We start from the raw sequence: 19,671 nt of genomic DNA, 5'->3' as shown, positions 1-19,671 counted from the left end.
AAGCACAAAAAACAAAAGCAAAATGACACAACAAAAGAAACACAGAAAACAAAAGCGAAAGTAGAAGCAAAAGTACACAGTGCAGCTGCAATAAAATGTAATGCTCTCTCTGTGTTTACAGAGGAGCTGCCCCGCTTTGGTCGCAGATCCCACTTACTAGGGACTAACCCCGCTTTGATCGCGGATCCCACTTACCTGGGACTAACCGGTGCACCACCCCTGACTGCTGAAAGTTCTGGTTCCCGGGTTTCGGCACCACTTGTCGCGACCCCTTGCCCGCAAGGAAGACGCAACTCAGGAATCTTCTTTCAGCAGTTTATTCAGGCCCTGGATATTTCTTCTTCTCTCTCTCTGATGCCCCTCCCAGCCTTAATAAAGCATCCCAAGCCCCAATGCAAAGCTGCCGCGTGGAGCTTTCTCACAGGGTGGTGAAAAATCATGTGCCAACTTTCCCAGATAAGAAGTTGTTTGTCACAGACCACAGCAGAGCCAGCGTCATCTTGTAATGGCGACCATAATCTGCAGAAATGGCAGAAGCGGCTCACCACATTTATTCACATTTTATCAAGTTAAGTGTTTAATATTATTATCAAAAGTTTATTTATTACAGGATTCTGTGTTTGTGACTACTGTCTCAAATAGGGAATCGGGGTCTCAAAAGCTCTGTTGAAATACTTGAAAGTAGATGACTACAATACACATGGAGAGCAATTGCAATGAACAATCATTATCCTAAGAAATAGTGTAGAGTGAGCAGTGAAAAAGTTTGGGGAAGAAGAGCTTTGCATCACATTTTGTTTATAATGAGGCAGGAGTTCTTTCTTTGACTGCCATAGCCCCAGCCATGAGTATGCCCATACTTCTGAAGAGGCTGGCCTCCAGTGTCCTGTGCTGTGGCCAAAAGAAGGTTTACTTAGAACCCAATGGGAGATCAATGAAATCGCCAATGCCAATTCTCATCAGCAGATCCAGAAACTGATCAAAGATGGACTGATCATCCTCAGATTGTGACTGTCCATTGCCGGGCTCCATGCAGGAAAAATATCTTGGCTCGCGGGAAGGGGAGGCATAGGGGCACAGGTCAGAGAAAGGATACAGCTAATGCTCCAATGCCCTAGAAGTTAATGTGGATGAGGAGGATGCCAATTCTGCAGAGGCTGCTGAGGATATTGTGTGAATCTAAGAAGACCCATGCATGTTCCACAGCCTCTAACTGAAGGTAAAGGGGAATGTGTTCAAGAATAGCAAATCCTCTTGGAACACATCCACAGATGAAGGCAGATGAGGCCTGCAAGAAGCTCCTGAGTTCTGGAGGTCTAAGACCAAGAAGGCATGCAAGCACCCTGAGGAGCACCTCCAGGCCAAGAAGAAGAAGATCATCAAGACTCTGTCCCAGGAGTAAGAGACCAAGAAATAAAGCTCCCCTCTTGTGTTGGTACATAATAGCCTCAGTGATTACATAGATCAGTCCTTGAAATAAAAACAAGCTTTATCTTATTTTTTTCTTTTCCTTTTTCTTTTTTATTTTTTTCTTTATATATGACAGCGGAATGCATTACAATTCTTATTACACATGTTGAGCACAATTTTTCATATCTCTGGTTGTATGCATAGTATATTCACACCAATTCATGTCTTCATACCTGTACTTTGGATAATAATGAATATCACATTCCACCATCATTTCTAATCCCACACCCCCTCCCTTCCCCTCCAACCCCTCTGCCCTATCTAGAGTTCGTCTATTCCTCCCATGTTCCCACTCCCTATTCCAGTATGAATTAACCTCCTTATATCAAGGAAAACATTCATCATTTGGTTTTTTGGGATTGGATAACTTCACTTAGCATTATCTTCTCTAACTCCATCCATTTACCTGAAAATGCCATGATTTTATTCTCTTTTATTGCTGAGTAATATTCCATTGTGTAGATATGCCACATCTATTTTATCCATTCATCTGTTGAAGGAAATCTAGGGTGGTTCCACAGTTTAGCTATTGTGAATTGTGCTGCTATAAACATTGATGTGGCTGTGTCCCTGTAGTATGCTGTTTTTAAGTTCTTTGGGTATAGACTGAGTAGAGGAATAGCTGAGTTGAATGGTGGTTTCATTCCCAGTTTTCCAAGAAATCTCCCTACTGCTTTCCATATTGGCTGTACCAATTTGCAGTCCCACCAGTAGTGTATGAATGGACCTTTTTCCCCACAACCTCAACAACATTTATTGTTGTTTTTATGCATAATAGCTCCTGTTCTGACTGGCATGTGATGGAATCTTAGATGGATTTGATTTGCATTTCTCTAATTGCTAGTGATGATGAACATTTTTTCATGTATTTGTTGATTGATTTTACATCATCTCTGAGAAGTGTCTCTTCAGGTCCTTGTCCCATTTATTGATTGGGTTATTATTTTTTGGGGGGTGCTTAGCTTTTTGAGTTTTTTTATATACCCTAGAGATTAGTGCTCTATCTGATGTGTGAGGGGTAAAGACTTGCTCCCAAGATGTAGGCTCTCCATTCACCTCACAGATTGTTTCTTTTGCTGAAAAGAAACTTTTTAGTTTGATTCCATCCCATTTATTGTTTCTTGATTTTAATTCTTGCACCACAGGAGTCTTATTAAGGAAGTTGGGGCCTAATCCCACATGATTAAGATTAGGGCCTACTTTATCTTCTATTAGATGCAGAGTCTCTTGTTTTACTCCTAAGTCCTTGATCCATTTTTGTGGGAGACTGTCATGTTACGTGACTAACATTTTCCTTCTCTGATCGGTAGAGGCTCTGTCGGTCACTTCCAAGTGATCTGGTCACATCAAAGTGGCCTTAGATGGCTGTCCCTATCTTGGAAGTCACAAAATGTTGCAAAATGTGTCTTCATGCATAGGCATGCCTTCTTGCAGCACCATGGGTCAAACTACGCTCACCTGTTCCTTTGTGATATTACCCACTTGCCCTTTTTGGGATAGAATTTTCCATGGAAATGCCCTTTGTGTGTCCCCTTTTCTTGCTCTGCCTTTGGGTGTGGCCTTCCTAGATGTCAGTCAACCTGTTGACAGCAGACATCATGAAGCTAGACTCAGCCCCTTGAAACGTGACCCCTTGCCACATTTAAATGGCTTCTCCTCAATAAAAGGGGTCAGCACATGCTTGCTCTCTTTCTCTCTTTTTGCAGGCCCTTAAGGTCAGAGGAGCCGTCAGAGAATCCCCAAAGAAAAAGGTATCATTGTCTCTTGTGTTGTTATTTCACATGGCCCAGTTCCCCTGGAGTGACCCTGAGTGATTTTGTCACCGGGAATGCGACACATTTTGAGTTGATTTTTGTGCATGGTGAAAGATGCAGTTTAATCTCATTTTGTTGCATATGGATTTTCATTTTTCCCAGCACCATTTGTTGAAGAGGTTATCTTTTCTCCAATGCATGTTGTTGAGAATTTTGTCTAATATAAGACAATTGTAGTTTTGTGTGTTAGTCTCTGTGTCCTCTATTCTGTACTATTGGTCTACCAGTCTGTTTTGGTGCCAATACCATGCTGTTTTTGTTACTGTTGCTTTGTATTATAGTTTAAGGTCTCATATAGTGATGCCACCTGCTTCACCCTTCCTTCTAAGGATTGCTTTAGCTACTCTGGGTCTCTTATTTTTCCAGATGAAAATGTTCATCAAACAAACGTTGAGTTTCTCTTTCTGAGGTTTTGTCACTGATATACAGAAATGCCTTTGATTTATGGGTGTTGATTTTATAACTTGCTACTTTGCTGAATTCATTTACTAGTTCTAGAAGTTTTCTGGTGGAGTTTTTAGGGTATTCCAGGTATAGAATCATATCATCAGCAAATAGTGCCAATTTAAGTTCTTCTTTTCCTCTGTGCATCTCTTTAATTTCTTTTGTCTGTTTAATTGCTCTGGCCAGTGTTTCAAGAACTATATTAAATAGAAGTGGTGAAAGTGGACATCCCTGACTTGTTCCAGTTTTTAGAGGGAATGCCTTCCATTTTTCTCCATTTAGACTAATGTTGCCTGGGGCTTAGCATAGATAACCTTTGTGATGTTAAGATATGTTCCTGTTATCCCTAGTTTTTCTAGTTTTTTTTTTTTTTTAACATAAAGCAGTGCTGTATTTTGTCAAATGCTTTTTCTGCATCCATTGAGATGATCATATATGATTCTTATCTTTAAGTCTATTGATGTGGTGAATTACATTTATTGATTCATCCCTGGATGAATCCCACTTAATCATAGTGCATAATCTTTTTGTTGTGTTTTTGTGTTCGATTTGCTAGCATTTTATTGACAATTCTTGCAGTTGTGTTTATTAGAGATATTGGTCGGAAGTTTTCTCTTTTTGATGTGTCTTTGCCTGGTTATGGAATCAGAGTAATATTGGCCTCATAGAATGAGTTTGGAAGTGCTGCCGCTTGTTCTATTTCATGAAATAAATTGGAGAGTGTTGGTATTAGGTCTTCTTTAAAGGTGTTGTAGAACTCACTATGTATCCTTCTGATGTTGGGCTTTTCTTGGTTAGTAGACTTTTGATGGTGTCTGCTATCTCATCACTTAAAATTGATCTATTTAAATTGTGAATATCATCCTGAATCAATTTGGGCAAATTAAATGTCTCTGGAAATTTTTTGATGCCTTCGATATTTTCTATTTTATTGGAGTACAGGTTTTAAAAATAGTTTCTCATTATCTTTTGTATTTCTGTAGTGTTTGTTGTGATATTTCCTTTTTCATCACATTTGTTAGTGATTTTAGTTTTCTCTCTCCTTCTCTTCATTAGCATGGCTAAGAGTTTGTTAATTTTATTTATTTTTTCAAAGAACCAACATTTGTTCTTTCAATTTGTTCAATTGTTTCTTTTGTTTCAGTTTTATTGATTTCAGCTCTGATTTCAATTATGTCCTGTCTTCTGATGCTTTTGATGTTGATTTGTTCTTTTTCTAGGGCTTTGAGATGTAGTGTTAAGTCATTGATTTGTTGACTTTTTCTTCTTTTAAGGAACGAACTCCATGCAACTTAGAACTGCTTTCATAGTGTCCCAGAGATTTCAATATATTGTATCTCTGTTCTTGTTCACCTCTAAAAACTTTTTAAATCTCCTTGATGTCTTCTGTAACCCATTGTTCACTCAGTAGCATATTATTTAGTCTCCAAGTGTTGGAGTGGATTTTATTTCTTATCTTATCATTCATTTCTAATTTTATTTCATTATGATCTGTTAGAATGCAGGGTAGTATCTCTACTTTTTAATATTTTTTAAGCGTTGCATTGTGACATAGTATATGGTCTATTTTAGAGAAGGATCCATGTGCTGCTGAGAAGAATGTAAATTCTCTCATTGAAGGTTGTAATATTCTATATATGTTAGTTAAGTCTAAGTCATTGATTGTATTATTGAGTTCCATAGTTTCTTTGTTCAACTTTTGTTTGAAAGATCTATCTAGTGATGAAAGAGGCATGTTAAAGTCACCCAAAATTATTGTGTTGGTGTCTATTTGACTCTTGAACTTGAGAAGAGTTTGTTTGATGAACATAGCTGGTCCGTTGTTTGGGGCATATATATTTACATTTTTTTTAATTTTTATTGTTGGTTGTTCAAAACATTACATAGTTCTTGACATATCATAATTCACACTTTGATTCAAGTGGGTTGTGAACTCCCATTTTTACCCCATATACAGATTGCAGAATCACATGGGTTGCACATCCACTGATTTACATATTGCCATACTAGTGTCTGTTGTATTCTGCTGCCTTTTTAAGTCTTGTTGGTGTATGGTTCCCTTGAGCAGTATGTATTGTCCTTCTTTATCCTTTTTGATTGACTTTAGTTTGAAGTCTACTTTATTTGAAATGAAGATGGAAACTCCTGTTTGCTTCCACAGTTCATGTGAGTGGTGTAATTTTTCCCAACCCTTCACCTTCAGTCTTCGAATGTCTTTTTTATTCTCTCAGAGGCAGCATATTGTTGGGTCTTTTTTTTTAATCCAATCTTCTAGTCTATATCTTTTCTTTTGATTGGTGAGTTTAGGCCATTAACATTCAGGGTTATTATTGAGACATGATTTGTATTCCCAGCCATTTTTTGTTTATTTTTGTTATTTAATGTGACTTGGTTTCTCTTCTGGTTAGATTTTCCTTTAGTGTAATCCCTCCCTCTGCTGATTTTCATCATTGTTTTTTGTTTCCTCTCTTTGGAATATTTTGCTGAGGATTTTCTGTAGTTCAGGCTTTCTAGTTGTAAGTTCTCTTAACTTTTGTTTTTCATGGAAAATTTTTTATTTTATCATCAAATCTAAAGCTTAGTTTTACTAGATATAAGATTCTTGGTTGGCATCCATTTTCTTTCAGAGCTTGGTATATGCTGTTCCATGATCTCCTGCTTTTGAGGGTCTGGGTTGAAAAATCTGCTGAGATTCAAATTTGTCTACCCCTGTAAGTGATCTGATTCCTCTCTCTTGTGGCTTTTAAGATTCTATCCTTATTCTGTATGCTAGACATTTTCATTATAATGTGCCTTGGTGTAGATCTGTTGTAATTTTGTACATTTGGTGTATTGTAAGCCTCTTGTATTTGGTTTTCCAATTTGTTCTTCATGCTTGGGGAATTTTCTGATATTATCTCTTGAAGAGATTGTGCATTCATTTGGTTTGAAACTCTGTGTCTTCCTCTATCCCAATAACTTTTAGATTTGGTCTTTTGATACTATCACATAATTCTTGGATGTTCTGTTCATGGTTTTTAACTTTCTTCACTGTGTGATCAATTTTATTTTCCAGATTATATACTTTGTCTCCATTATCTGAAGTTCTTTCTTCCAAGTGATCTAGTCTGATGGCTATGCTTTCTATTGAGTTTCTTATTTGATTTATTGTATCCTTCATTTCAAGGATTTTTGACAGTTGTTTTTCAGGGTCTCTCTCTCTCTTGAAATAATCTTTTGCTACCTGTATTTGCTCTCTTATCTCATTGTTGGAGTGATCAACTTTTGCTTGTATTTGCTCATTTAAGTCAATCTTTAATTCACAGATCATTTTTTGTTATGAACCTTCTGAACTCCTTCTCTGACATTTCATCAACTTTGCTGTCCATGGGTTCTGTTATTATACTGTCCTGGTTTGTTTGGGGCACTCTCCTCCCTTGTTTTTTCATGTTGTCTATGTGTCTTCCTTTCTTGCAGTTTCTTCTCTAAACTATTGTAGTACCTAGACTCTGGTGAGTTTCTGCCCCTCTGGGAAAGGGGTGGACCAGGCATGCTGTGCACCTTGGCCCCACAGATGCCGCTGTGGTTGGATCTGGGTTTCTGGGCTTAACCTCTGACCTCTGGGCTGGATCTTGGTGCCCTGTGGTTGTCCACTGGTCAGAAGGGGTGCCCCTGCACCAGAGGCTAGGCTCTGGCGAATGTCTCCAAGCTTTATCTTTTAAAATAAATTATATATATATATATATATATATATATATATATATATATATATATATATATACACACACACACATATCTGTTGAAGAAATTATATATTGATATATATTTATATTTGTATATGTGTATATATTTATAGATAGATAGATAGATAGATAGAGATATATACGGGCAATGGAAACCTGAGAGAGTTATGGCTGTATAGGCAACTGGCTAGGTTTAAGCATGTTTCTTAGATTAATTTAAAGCCATTTAGCCAGTTTAAGCAACCACTCTACTTAGAATTAAGTCACTGAGAAATGATGCAGCAATATCCAATTTGTGCACTTTAATTAGAATGATGCCAGATTTTAGATTTTATGATAATATAGTTAAATGTATAAAATGCTCAAAGTAAAACGTTTTTCCCTGTTTGAAGGTTTTTTTTTTAATTCTTTCTACAATCTTTACACTAGAGATGAGGTAGGAAAGAATCAACACAAAGTAATTTTGTTTTATAGTCTGTTAAAATGCTGCTGTACTTATTCATGATGCATGTCATTGAAAATGTAAGTAGTTGTGTCACCCATACCTATGATAATGTGTTTATGTATTTCTAAACAAATCGTAAGAATTATAAGAATATAAGATTACAAAATCTGAATGTTGGGCATCTGTGTTCTAGATTATCTCTTGATTCATTGTGTGTGTGTGTGTGTGTGTGTGTGTGTCTGTGTGTAGCTATGGAAAGATAAACACACACATAGGGTCTAGAAGTTCTGATTATTCTTTTTAAAATTTTTATCTCAGAATAGAATATATTTAAAAAGAATAAATAATAAGGAATCCTCTGACACTACCATTATTTGTTTAATGTTTTATTAAAGGAATTTTTATTTCTTAGAATTTAATGTATGATTTTTAAAACCTCAACAAGAGTGTAGGTCCTCAGATCTAAATTTAACTTTAACAAATGCCTATACTTTGTGACTTCATTAAAAAAGATTTACAAAATTAAGTGATGATTTGTTTTCCTAATGGTAGTTTTATCTTATTTACAGTTTTATTTCTGATAATTGCAGTATCCATGGTTGACCTCAGTTTGAATGTATTGAACAGAAAATCTCAGAAACAGACTGTGCTTTATATGTTTTAGATTGAGCTCACTTCTGATTAGCATGATTTCTTTCTCTCTGTCCAACTGGAGACGTGAATCATCACTTTGTCCTGTGTATCCATGCTGCATATGCTATCATCCCATTAGTCATTTAAAATTAGTCTCAGTTACACAATAGTTGTGTTTAACTAGCCCTTGTAATGTTGCTAAAGTGAAAATACAGTTGTTTTTTAAATTTATATATGCCCAAATAAAGAATGAATTCAGTTCAAAAAGATATTTTGAGGGAGACTACATTCACATAAACTTCATTACAATTTTATTGAAGTTATTCCATTAAATTACTAGTTATTTTTGCTAATGTATTGCTGTGTCTAATTTCCAATTTAAATTTTACCACAGGTGTATAAGTATTGGAAAAAAGTAGGACTGTACATATAGAGATCAATACTATGTGTGCAGTCCAACATCTGCTATGGAGATTTGAACATATCCTCCATGGTTGAGGAGATCCTTGTGGTAGAAAACCTGAATTTTGAATGATTTAAACAGCATGTGGCTTGCTTCTATTTTGTAGCCATTTTATTTTCTGATTATTTGTAGCTGGACATTTATTCCTGGAGTTGGCTTTATTTCAAGTCACTTTCTCTATGGTTTATTTATCTCTCTCCCTTGAGACATTTCCTTAATGGAGATTTGAGAAGTCGATAAGAAAACTGCAGAGGTTATGGAATTTAATAGTCAATCACCTGATGGACCTTGATCATTATGACCTTCTCACCCCAATATTCTTCTCAAAAGGAGACAATCTGTGGTGCTTATCTTCTCTCTAGAGACACTCAGGAATTTATCTGATCCACTTTTTCTCACCTGCACTGTATTGCTTTGATCTAAGCTCAATGTTGTGTGAAATGATTTTTCCTTTAGAAATACTAGGCTGTTCAACTATTTGTCCCTTTTGCTTGCTAAATAAATCAGATGACTTAGAATCTTCTGGTTTTTACATTGCCATGCTCCGTTACTACATATTAAAAATTATATATTGGGTAATAATTTGTAGTGTATTTAAAAATGCTGTTGAAGATTTCACTTCACATACTATCAAGTAAATACAACTGTGCATTCATACACACAGTTCAATTTTGTCAACTATCAAAGAATCACATTTAATTAACTCTTTACTTGCTGCTACCTAAGAATAATTTTTAGAATTATTTGAGTCCACAAATTGTTAAATATTCAGAAAATTATTAGCAAGATAAAGGAGGGTTTCTTATATATGAAATTCAAAAACTGTTGTATACTTTTTGGTAATTCTATGGGGTGACATAACCAATTCTATGAAATTTCATAAAGGAGTGAACAGAGATCTTGCCTGAAAGTTTAAGTTGCATTTATGGGAAGACCCTGAGAAAATGTCACTTGTAAAAAATATACAAGTATATTTTATTTTCACAGTATTTGTGTTAAAATTTCCAAGAATGTAGACTTTTTCATCTGTCTTTCTTCACATAGCAGAATGTTTTTGAGACACTATATTTATAGAAAAAGGCTTAAAGGAAACACTTTATTGTGACAGAGAATGTAGAAAACCATTTGGCAAATACCTAACATATACCCATTCATGATTAAAACAAACAAAAAAAACTCAAACAACAACAATAAAAAAAAAAAACTCTGAATAAATTAGGAACAGAGAGGTTTTGATAACAATCCTGCAGGTAGCATCATGGTTATTGTTGAAAGAATTAATAATTTTTCTGTACACTTGGAAAAGCCAAAAATGAATGGTACCCAGGTTGTATGCAACATTATCCTGGAAGCTGAAACCTAGGAAAATAAATTTTCAACCTACTAGTTATAAAACAAGAAATGAACCTGTTTTTATTCATAGGTCACATGACTCTATATGTAAAAAAAAAGCTTTAAAAAGTTCTACAGAAGGTACTATTTTAAAAAGTAAGTAAAAAAGGTAAAATAATATTCAGAATGGGTCAATAAATCTAATGGGTAAAGGAGACATCAACAATAGTGCAAGAAACTAATCTCATTATATACACAAAAAATTACTCCTAATGGGCCATAGACAAATTTGATAGTGATAAACATTAATGCTTTAGTAAGCAGATATAGGGGCGGACCCAAGATGGTGGGCCAGAGGGAGGCAGCATTATATGTTGCTCCTTGACCTGGAACTCAAGTAGTGAGAATACTGTTTCTCTGTGAGCATTATTTCTGCTCCCATACAGGAATCACAGCCATCTAGGACTCCAGGCCTCAGCATCCAGAGTAAGTCTCCCAGCTATTCACCCACACAGTACTACTGGGTGTCTTAGAGGGGCCATCAGAATTAGCACCTGTGCAGACTTTTAGCCTGAGCAGAAATCATGAATGCCGCTCCCACACAGAACACCTAGCAGCTACCCAAGTGTAGAAACTCTCGTTGTCACTCCCACGTGGACACCCATCTACCAACATGTGACTCCCTGTCAACTCCACCTTGGTACTCTGCAGCAATTAAGCTAGTCCCCTATGCAAGGTAGCCTGCCTGCACCCAAAACTTCACACAGGCTTTGAAGACAGCCATAACCACAAACTACATGCCACAGAGCTCTCTGAACATATTGTCCACATCCAATGCCATCACCCAACTGCCCCCACCCAATACAATACCCATCTCTGAAAGCAGTTGCCTCCATTTTGGGTCACCTTTGCCACCATCTTTTGTAGGAGCAACTTCCAGTTTGGAAATCGGGCTGGCCTGGTGCCCAGCTTTTACCTACCCCCTCTCACCAGAAGCAGCTAACCCAGCACAGTGACACCCTGGAAACCTTCACCATCCTGAGGGTGGAGATAACATCTATCAACAGACAACCCCACCTATTGTTGGAGAAAGGAGAGAAGGGAAGCAGGAAAGATACTGATCTTCAAACAAAACAATTCTTGTTTCTTCCTTCAAGATTTTTTTTTCTTCTCCTTCCCTACTCTCCTGCCCTCACAATCCCAACATATGTGAAACCAAGTACTTTGCATTAATTAGGATTTTGAGGACTGGGATGTCTATACAGTATATTTATAGTTGTGTTTGTATATATTTTTTCTTTGTACAATTTTTACTATTTTAACAATTTTATTAATATATATATGTGTGTTTGTTTTATGTATTCTACTGTCTTCCCACTTACTTGTCTATCCAAAATTACTTGCTTTCTATTCTCCAACTACTTACCTTCTTCTTTAGAGTTCTATTTCATACTTCCTAAGATATAATAACTCTATATCCTCACCTTCTAGCTCCTCAGATTATCATCTTACACCTCATCATCAGTTCTTTTTCCAATATCAGAAACTGTAAACCCTTTTGCAAATCTACTAATTATATTGTAGATAATAACTGAATGCACCATTTTTTCATTGTGATCAAACTGTAAACATCTTAATAGCAACTATTAGATTTAAGTTTTATATCATTTATATTGGGATCTGTTAATATTTTCCTTCCCCTCAAAAGAGAGATATTAGAAATCTACAGGGGCACTATAAGCCTATAGGATAAAAAATGGTAATGCCTCAGATCTAAAGTGCTAGAAGGGAAGACACACAAGCAACATGAAAAGACAAGGGAGAAAGTGCCCCAAACAAATCAAAATACCACATTATGAGAATCCATGGCCAGCACAGAAGAAGATATGAAAGAAAAAGGAGTTCAGGATGTATATAATTAAAATGTTCTGTGAAACAAAGGAGTACATAAGAGAGCAAATACAGGCAGCAAAACATCATTTTGACAAAGGGCTACATAAATAAATACAGGATATAAAAGATTACTTCAATAGGGAGATAGAGGTTCTAAACAAAACAAAACAAAACAAAAAATAGAAATCCTAGAAATGAAAGAAAATAAATAAAATTTAAAGTTCAATTGAAAGCTTCACCAACAGATTAAACCAACTGGAAGACAGGACCTCAAACAGTGAAGACAAAATATATAATCTTGAAAAGAATATAGACAACAAATTGAAAAAGTAAGAAACAACGAGCAGAACATTCAAGAAATATGGAATAGCATAGAAAGACCAAATTTAAGAGTTATTGGAATAGAGGAAGGCAGAGAGTTCCAAAAAAAAAAAAAAAAAAAAAAAAAACACGAGGGGAAGGGGGAATAGGAAGGGCAGCAGAATAGACATTATGATTGCTGTATGTATATAGGTGACTGTATGACCAGTGTGATTCTGCAATCTGTACAATCAGAAAAATGAGAAATTATACTCCAATGATTCAAATGTATGAATTGCCAAGATCATTGTACTGTCATGTGTAGCTAATAAAATAAATAAATAAATAAATAGATAATTTTTTTAAAAAGTAATGAACAATCTATTCAATGAAATAATATCAGAAAATTTTCAAACATGAAGAATGAATTAGAAAAACCAAATACAAGAAGATTACAAAATGCCAAATGTACAAAATCACAAGAGACCCACACCAAGGCACATTATAATGAAAATGCCTAATATTCAGAAAGAGAACTTTAAGAACCATGAGAGAAAGAAATCAGAAAACATAAAGGGGGAAACCAATTAGGCTATGTGCAGATTTTTCAACCCAGACCCTGAAAGCTAGAAGATCCTGGAACAAAATATATCAAGCTCTGAAAGAAAATGAATGTCAACCAATAATCTTATATCCAGCAAAATTAAGCTTTAGAATTGATGTAAAATAAAAACTTTCCATGAATAAACAAAAGTTAAAAGAACTTAGAAAACTTACACTACAGAACATCCTCCGCAAATATCCCATGAAGAAGAAATGAAAAACAACAATGAAAAGCAGCAGAGGTAAGTATTACGCCAAAGGAAAAACTAATCCAAGAAGAAACTAAGCCAAATTAAATACCAAAAATAAACAATAATGGCTAAATACAAATCATGTCTCAATAGTAGCCCAAGACTATTAATGGCATAAACTCACCAATAAGAAGAAAGGCTAGGGCTGGGGCTGGGGCATGTGTGAGGCACTAGGTTCAATTCTCAGCACAATAAATAAATAAATAAATAAATAGATGTCTACCAACAACTTAAAGAAAAGAAAAAGATACATGTTACTAGATTAGATTAAAAAAAAAAAAGTAGATCCAACAATAGGCTGCCTCCAAGGGTCTTATCTCATAGAAAAACACATCCACAGACTGAAGGCAAAAGGTTGGGAAAAAGCATACCAGTCACATGGACTTCATAAGCAAGCAGGAGTTTCCATCCTCATATCAAATAAAGTACACTTCAAACTAAAGTTAATCAAAAGGGATAAAGAAGGAAAGACATTTTATACTGATTAAGGACACCACACACCAACAAGACACATCTATTGTAAATATATGTGCCCCCCAAAATGAAGCATTTATGTTCATCAAACAAATTCTTCTAAAGTTTAAGAGTCAAATTGACCACAACACAATATTTTTAGGTGATGTTAACACACCTTTTCCACCACTTGATAGATCTTTCAAACAAAACCTGAACTAAGACACTATAGAACTCAACAATGCAATCAATAACTTAGACTTAATTGACATATATAGGATGTTCCACCCTTCAATGAGCAAATACACTTTCTTCACAGTAGCACATGGATCCTTCTCTAAAATAGACAATATATTATGCCACAAAGCAACTCTTAGGAAATACAAAATAGTAGATATATGACCCTGCTTTTTATTAGATCATAATGGAATGAAATCAGAAATCAATGATAAAGTAAAAATAAAAACTACTCCAACACCTGAAGACCAAATAATAGGCTACTGAATGAACAATGGGTTTCAAAAGACATCAAAGAGGATATTAAAAAATTCTTAGATGTAAATGAGAACACTGATATAACATATCAAAATCTCTGGAACACTATGAAGGCAGTATGTCCTAAGAGGAAAGTTCATTGCATGGAGTTCATTCCTTAAAAAAAGAAAAATTCAACAAATAAATGATGTAACATTACATCTCAAAGCCCTAGGAATAAAAAAGAAGAAATCAACACAAAAAGCAGGAGATGACAGGAAATCATTAAAATCAGAACTAAAATCAATAAAATTGAAACAAAAAAAATTTAAAAAATGACAAAATATGTTTATTTGAAAAAAATAAATAAAACTGACAAACCCTGAGATATGCTAATGAAGAGAGGGAGAGAGAAAACTCAAATTAATAACATACGTGATGAGAAATGGTATATCACAAGGATGCTACAGAAATACAGAAGATAATTAGAAATTATTTTGAAAACTTGTACTCCAATAAAAATCAAAGGAATTGACAAATTTCTAGAGACATATGATTTGCCCAAATTGAATTAGGATGATATACACAATTTAAACAGATTAATTTCAAACAATGAAATAGAAGAATGACATCAGAAGCCTACCAACCAAGAAAAGCACAGGACCTAATGGATACACAGCTGAGTTCTACAAGACCTTTAAAGAAGAACTAATTCCAATGCTCTTAAAATTATATCATGAAATAGAAAAATAGGGAGCACTCCAAGCTCATTCTATGAGGACAATATCACCCTGATTCCAAAGCCAGGCAAAGACACATCAAAGAAAAAAAACTTCAGACCAATATCTCTAATGAACATAGATGCAAAAATTTTCAATAAAATTCTGGCAAATAATTCTAAATGTGGAAAAATAGAAAACATTCCCTCTAAAAACCAGAACAAGACGGAGATGCCCTCTTTCACCACTTCTGTTTAATATCATTCTTGACATACTGGCCAGAGCAATTAGACATAGGAGAGAAATTAAAGGGATATGGATAGAAAAAGAATAACTCAAATTATTACTACTTGCTGATGATATTATTTTATACTTAGATACCCAAAAAATTCCACCAGAAAACTTTTAGAACTAGTAAATGAATTCAGCAAGGTATCAGGATATAAAATCAACACCCCAAAATCAAAGGCATGTCTGTATATCAGTGACACATCCTCTGAAAGGGAAATGACTTAAACAACCCCATTTACAATAGCTTAAAAAATACTTGGAAGTCAACCTAACAAAAGTGGTGAAAGTTCTCTACAACAATACAGAACACTAAAGAAAGAAATAAAAAGATCTTAGAAATGAAATTATCTATATTGTTCTTGGATAGGCAGTATTAATATTGACAAAATGACCATACCACCAAAATTACTATACAGATTTAATATGATTCCAATCAAAATCCCAATGGCAGCCCTCATAGAAATAGAAAGAACAGTCATGAAATTCATCTGGAAAAATAAGACCCAGAATAGCTAAAGAAATCCTTACCAAGAACAGTGAAGCAGGTGGTATCACTATAGTAGAACTGAAACTGTACTACAGGGCAATAGTTGCAAAAACATCATGATATTGGCACCAAAATAGACTGGTAGACAAAATAGACTGGTACAGAATAGAGGACACAGAGACAAACCCACATAACTATAGTTATATTATATTAGACAAAGATGCCAAAAACTTACATTGGAGAAAAGATAGCCTCTTCAACAAATGGTGCTGGGAAAACTGGAAATCCATATGCAACAAAATGACATTAAACCCCTATGTCTCACCATACACAATACTCAACTCAAAATGGACAAGGACCTAGGAATTAAAGCAGAGATCCTCCATCTAACAGAAGAAAAAGTAGCCCCAAATCTCCATCATGTCATATTAGGCCCCAACTTCCTTAATAAGACACCTATAGCACAAGAATTAAAATCAAGATTCAATAAATGGGATGGATTCAAACTAAAAAGCTTATTCTCATCAAAAGAAACAATCTGTGAGATGAAGAGAGAGCCTACATCTTGGGAGCAAATTTTTATCACTCTCACATCAGATAGAGCACTAATCTCTAGGGTTCACCAAGAATTCAAAAGGCTAAACACCAAAAAAACAAATAACCCAATCAATAAATGGTCAAGGAATTGAACAGACACTTTTCAGAAGATGATATACAATCAATCAACAAATATATAAAAATGTTCATCATCACTAGCAATTAGAGAAATGCAAATCAAAACTACAATTTCATCTCACTCCAGTCTGAATGGCAGCTATTATGAATACAAGCAAAAATAAGTGTTGGTGAGGATGTGGGGGAAAAGGCATACTCATACATTGCTGGTGGGACTACAAATTGGTATAGCCAATATGGAAAGCAGTATGGAGATTCTTTGGGAAACTGGGAATGAAGCTAGCATTTGACCCAGCATCCTACTTCTCTGTCTATACACAAAGTACTTAAAAACAACATATTACTCAGACATAGCTACATCAATGTTTCTAGCAATAAAATTTGCAATAGCTAAACTGTGTAATCAAGCTAGATGCCCTTCAATAGATGAATGAATAAGGAATATGTGGTTTATATACACAATGGATTATTACTCAGCAATAAAAAGAATAAAATCATGGCATTTGCAAGGAAATGGATGGAGTTGGAGAATATAATGATAAGTGAAGTTATCCAATCCCACAAAAACAAATGCCTAATATTTTCTCTGATATAAAGAGGCTGATTCATAGTGGGGTTGGTAGGGGGAGCATGGGAGGATTAGATGAAATCTAGATAGGGAAAAATGGTAGGAGGGGAAGGGAAGGGGCATGGGGGTAGAAATGATGGTGAAATTAGATGGACATCATTACCCTAAGTTCATGTTTGAAGACGCAAATTGTTTGAATATGAAAAATTGTGTTCTATATGTGTAATATAAATTATAATGCATTCTACTGTCATAAAAATTAGAATAAAAATAAATAAGAAAAGAAAAAAGAAGATACAGGATAAATGTGTATTACTTTAGGATAGGCAAAGTTTTATCAGATGATAGTAAAAGTGTGACAACAAAGTATTAAATTAGATAGCATTATATTTTTAAAAATGTATCCTGAATACTTCAAAATATAAAAGCAAATAAGTCAGCCACAGATTAAAAAAATATAGTTGCAAAACATACATGTGTTAAAAGACTATTTATCTTTGATGTATGAAGAATCCTCCCAACTCATTTAAGATTGTAAAAACATGAAATACACAATATATAGAAATTCTTTGTGTGTGCTTTGTGCTTTGTATAAGAAAAGACATTCCACATTAATAATTATTTCTATCATATAGAAGACTGACAATACAACATTCTAGAAAAGATATAGAGGAATTGTAACCTTTATGCATTGATACTCGGAGTAAAAATGGCACGTCCACTTTAGAGTAGACAGTGGCATATCCATAGTTATGTTGTGCATGCAACTTTTATAATTTGCTTGGACATAAATATAGAATGTGTCTACACTCTGTGGCTACTAATTTCTAGAGTATTTTTGTTGTTGTTTTTTCTTCAGTGGTGCTGGGGATTGAATCCAGTAGTACTCTATCACTAAGCTACATTCCTTAGTCCTTTAATTTAATTTTATTTTTTTTAATTTTGAGACAGGGTCTTGCTAAGTTGCTAAGGCTGACTTCAAACTCATATCTCAGGCTCCTGAGTATCTGAAATTATAGGATTGTTCCATTAGCGGGCTTTGCCCAGGGATGTGTATCTCATTTTTTATTTCTTAACCTGGATTTTTAAGTGTCATCTGGTGTGTGTGTAACTTACTGTTCAGCCAATGATTTGAGCAGAAGTCATGATCAAATTCTACAAGTTCATAAAACTTCCATCAGACATTGGTGCACAAATTCAGGTTCATTCTCAACTTACCTTTGGCTTATATTTTCTCAGGACTTTATAAGGACAGATATCTCTTTTATGTGTAATATCCCAGTCCACAAGAGGAAAGTAGAGAAAAATCTTGCTTTTTCCCTCACTGTACTTCTGGCTAGTATACTAGCTCAGGAAAGCAAATATGTGAGTTTGGTCTTTTTATTTCCTGCAAAGTCTGCCATGTTTAGCCAGAAAAACCCAGAGATATTTCCATTCACTCAAAATTAATTTAGCCCCCCTCTGAGAGAGCAATTTTGATGGTTTTGGTTTAGTCCTGCCCTGAAAAAAAAAATTGTTCTTACTGAGTTGTTGAAGATGGTTGGAGATTTGGGAAAGAAGGTCACAGACACCTGCTGTCTCTAACTTATGCTCTAGTAGTTATAAAAAAATAAAGACATCAAACTCTCTGACTTTCATTGATTTCTAGAGCCTTGAAATGGTTGCTTTTGACAACTCTGTCCAGTTTTATACGTGTGTGTGCATGTGTGTGTGGCGGGGTGGGGATTGCTAAACATAAACTTCCATAGCTACTCATTAAATTTTAAAATCTGTGGACTTTGCAGACTTTGGGGATGTTAATGATAGTTCCTCCATATGGACAAGTTAAATGAACTTTTGTAAAAAAAAAAAAAAAAAAAAAAAAAACTTGTAATGTGAGAGATTTAAATGAGGAACAATTTAAAACTGCTTCCATACAGATTATAGTTGCCTGGATAAGAAGCTTGGCCTTTGTGATTTCTAGCCTAATTGGAAAATTTTTCGGCTATTTGACATTGTTGATATGTACATGTGGGGGCCAGACTTTGAACAGTTTTTTCCCCCATAGGCATTGCTTCTTCATTCATCCTCTTACAAAATTTGTGTTGTATTAATTGCATGGACACAACAATGAACAAAATACAAAAATACCTGATTCCAGCAAGAGCATTGTAGTTGGAAAATATTAACAATGGACAAAGAAACAGGTAAAATATGTAGTCTGGTGATTAAGGATAAGCACTGGGGAAGAAATAAATGAGTGCTATACATTTGAGTATAGGATTTTATGTGGACAACTTAATTGAGTAAATATCTACAATGTCTTTGCTGTAATATATGGTAAAACTGCAATTAGCTTAATAAAACACAGCTAAATTGTCTTCCACAAGTACTAATGAATGATGTCATATTCCCACCAAGGATAAGTTTTCTTACTGCCCTACACCTAAATAACATTTGGTGCTCTCAGTTTCTTTGTTTTTCCTTAATTTTTAAATGAATTTAGCCATTTCAATATATATGTAGTGACAAATCATTTTAAAGATTGTAATTCCTTAGTGACATTTGAATGACTAACTGTATATTTTCCTTGCTGCAGTATCAGTTCAGATGTTTTGCCATTTTTAAATTGTGATTTTTTTAATTGTTTAGTTA

At 34.8% G+C, this 19,671-nt stretch overlaps 1 pseudogene; it reads left to right on the top strand.

Moving 5' to 3' along the window:
* Positions 1-844: 844 nt before the first annotated feature.
* Positions 845-1,417, top strand: LOC124104012 (large ribosomal subunit protein eL19-like; annotated as a pseudogene).
* Positions 1,418-19,671: the final 18,254 nt, after the last annotated feature.

Source organism: Marmota monax, unplaced genomic scaffold, assembly GCF_021218885.2.
Source record: "Marmota monax isolate L192 unplaced genomic scaffold, Marmota_monax_Labrador192_F-V1.1 WCK01_AAM20220418_F8-fsc00001, whole genome shotgun sequence".
NCBI classification, from domain to species: Eukaryota; Metazoa; Chordata; class Mammalia; order Rodentia; family Sciuridae; genus Marmota; species Marmota monax.
The sequence above is the reverse complement of the archived record's forward strand: the minus strand, read 5'-3'. Positions and strand labels throughout refer to the sequence as shown.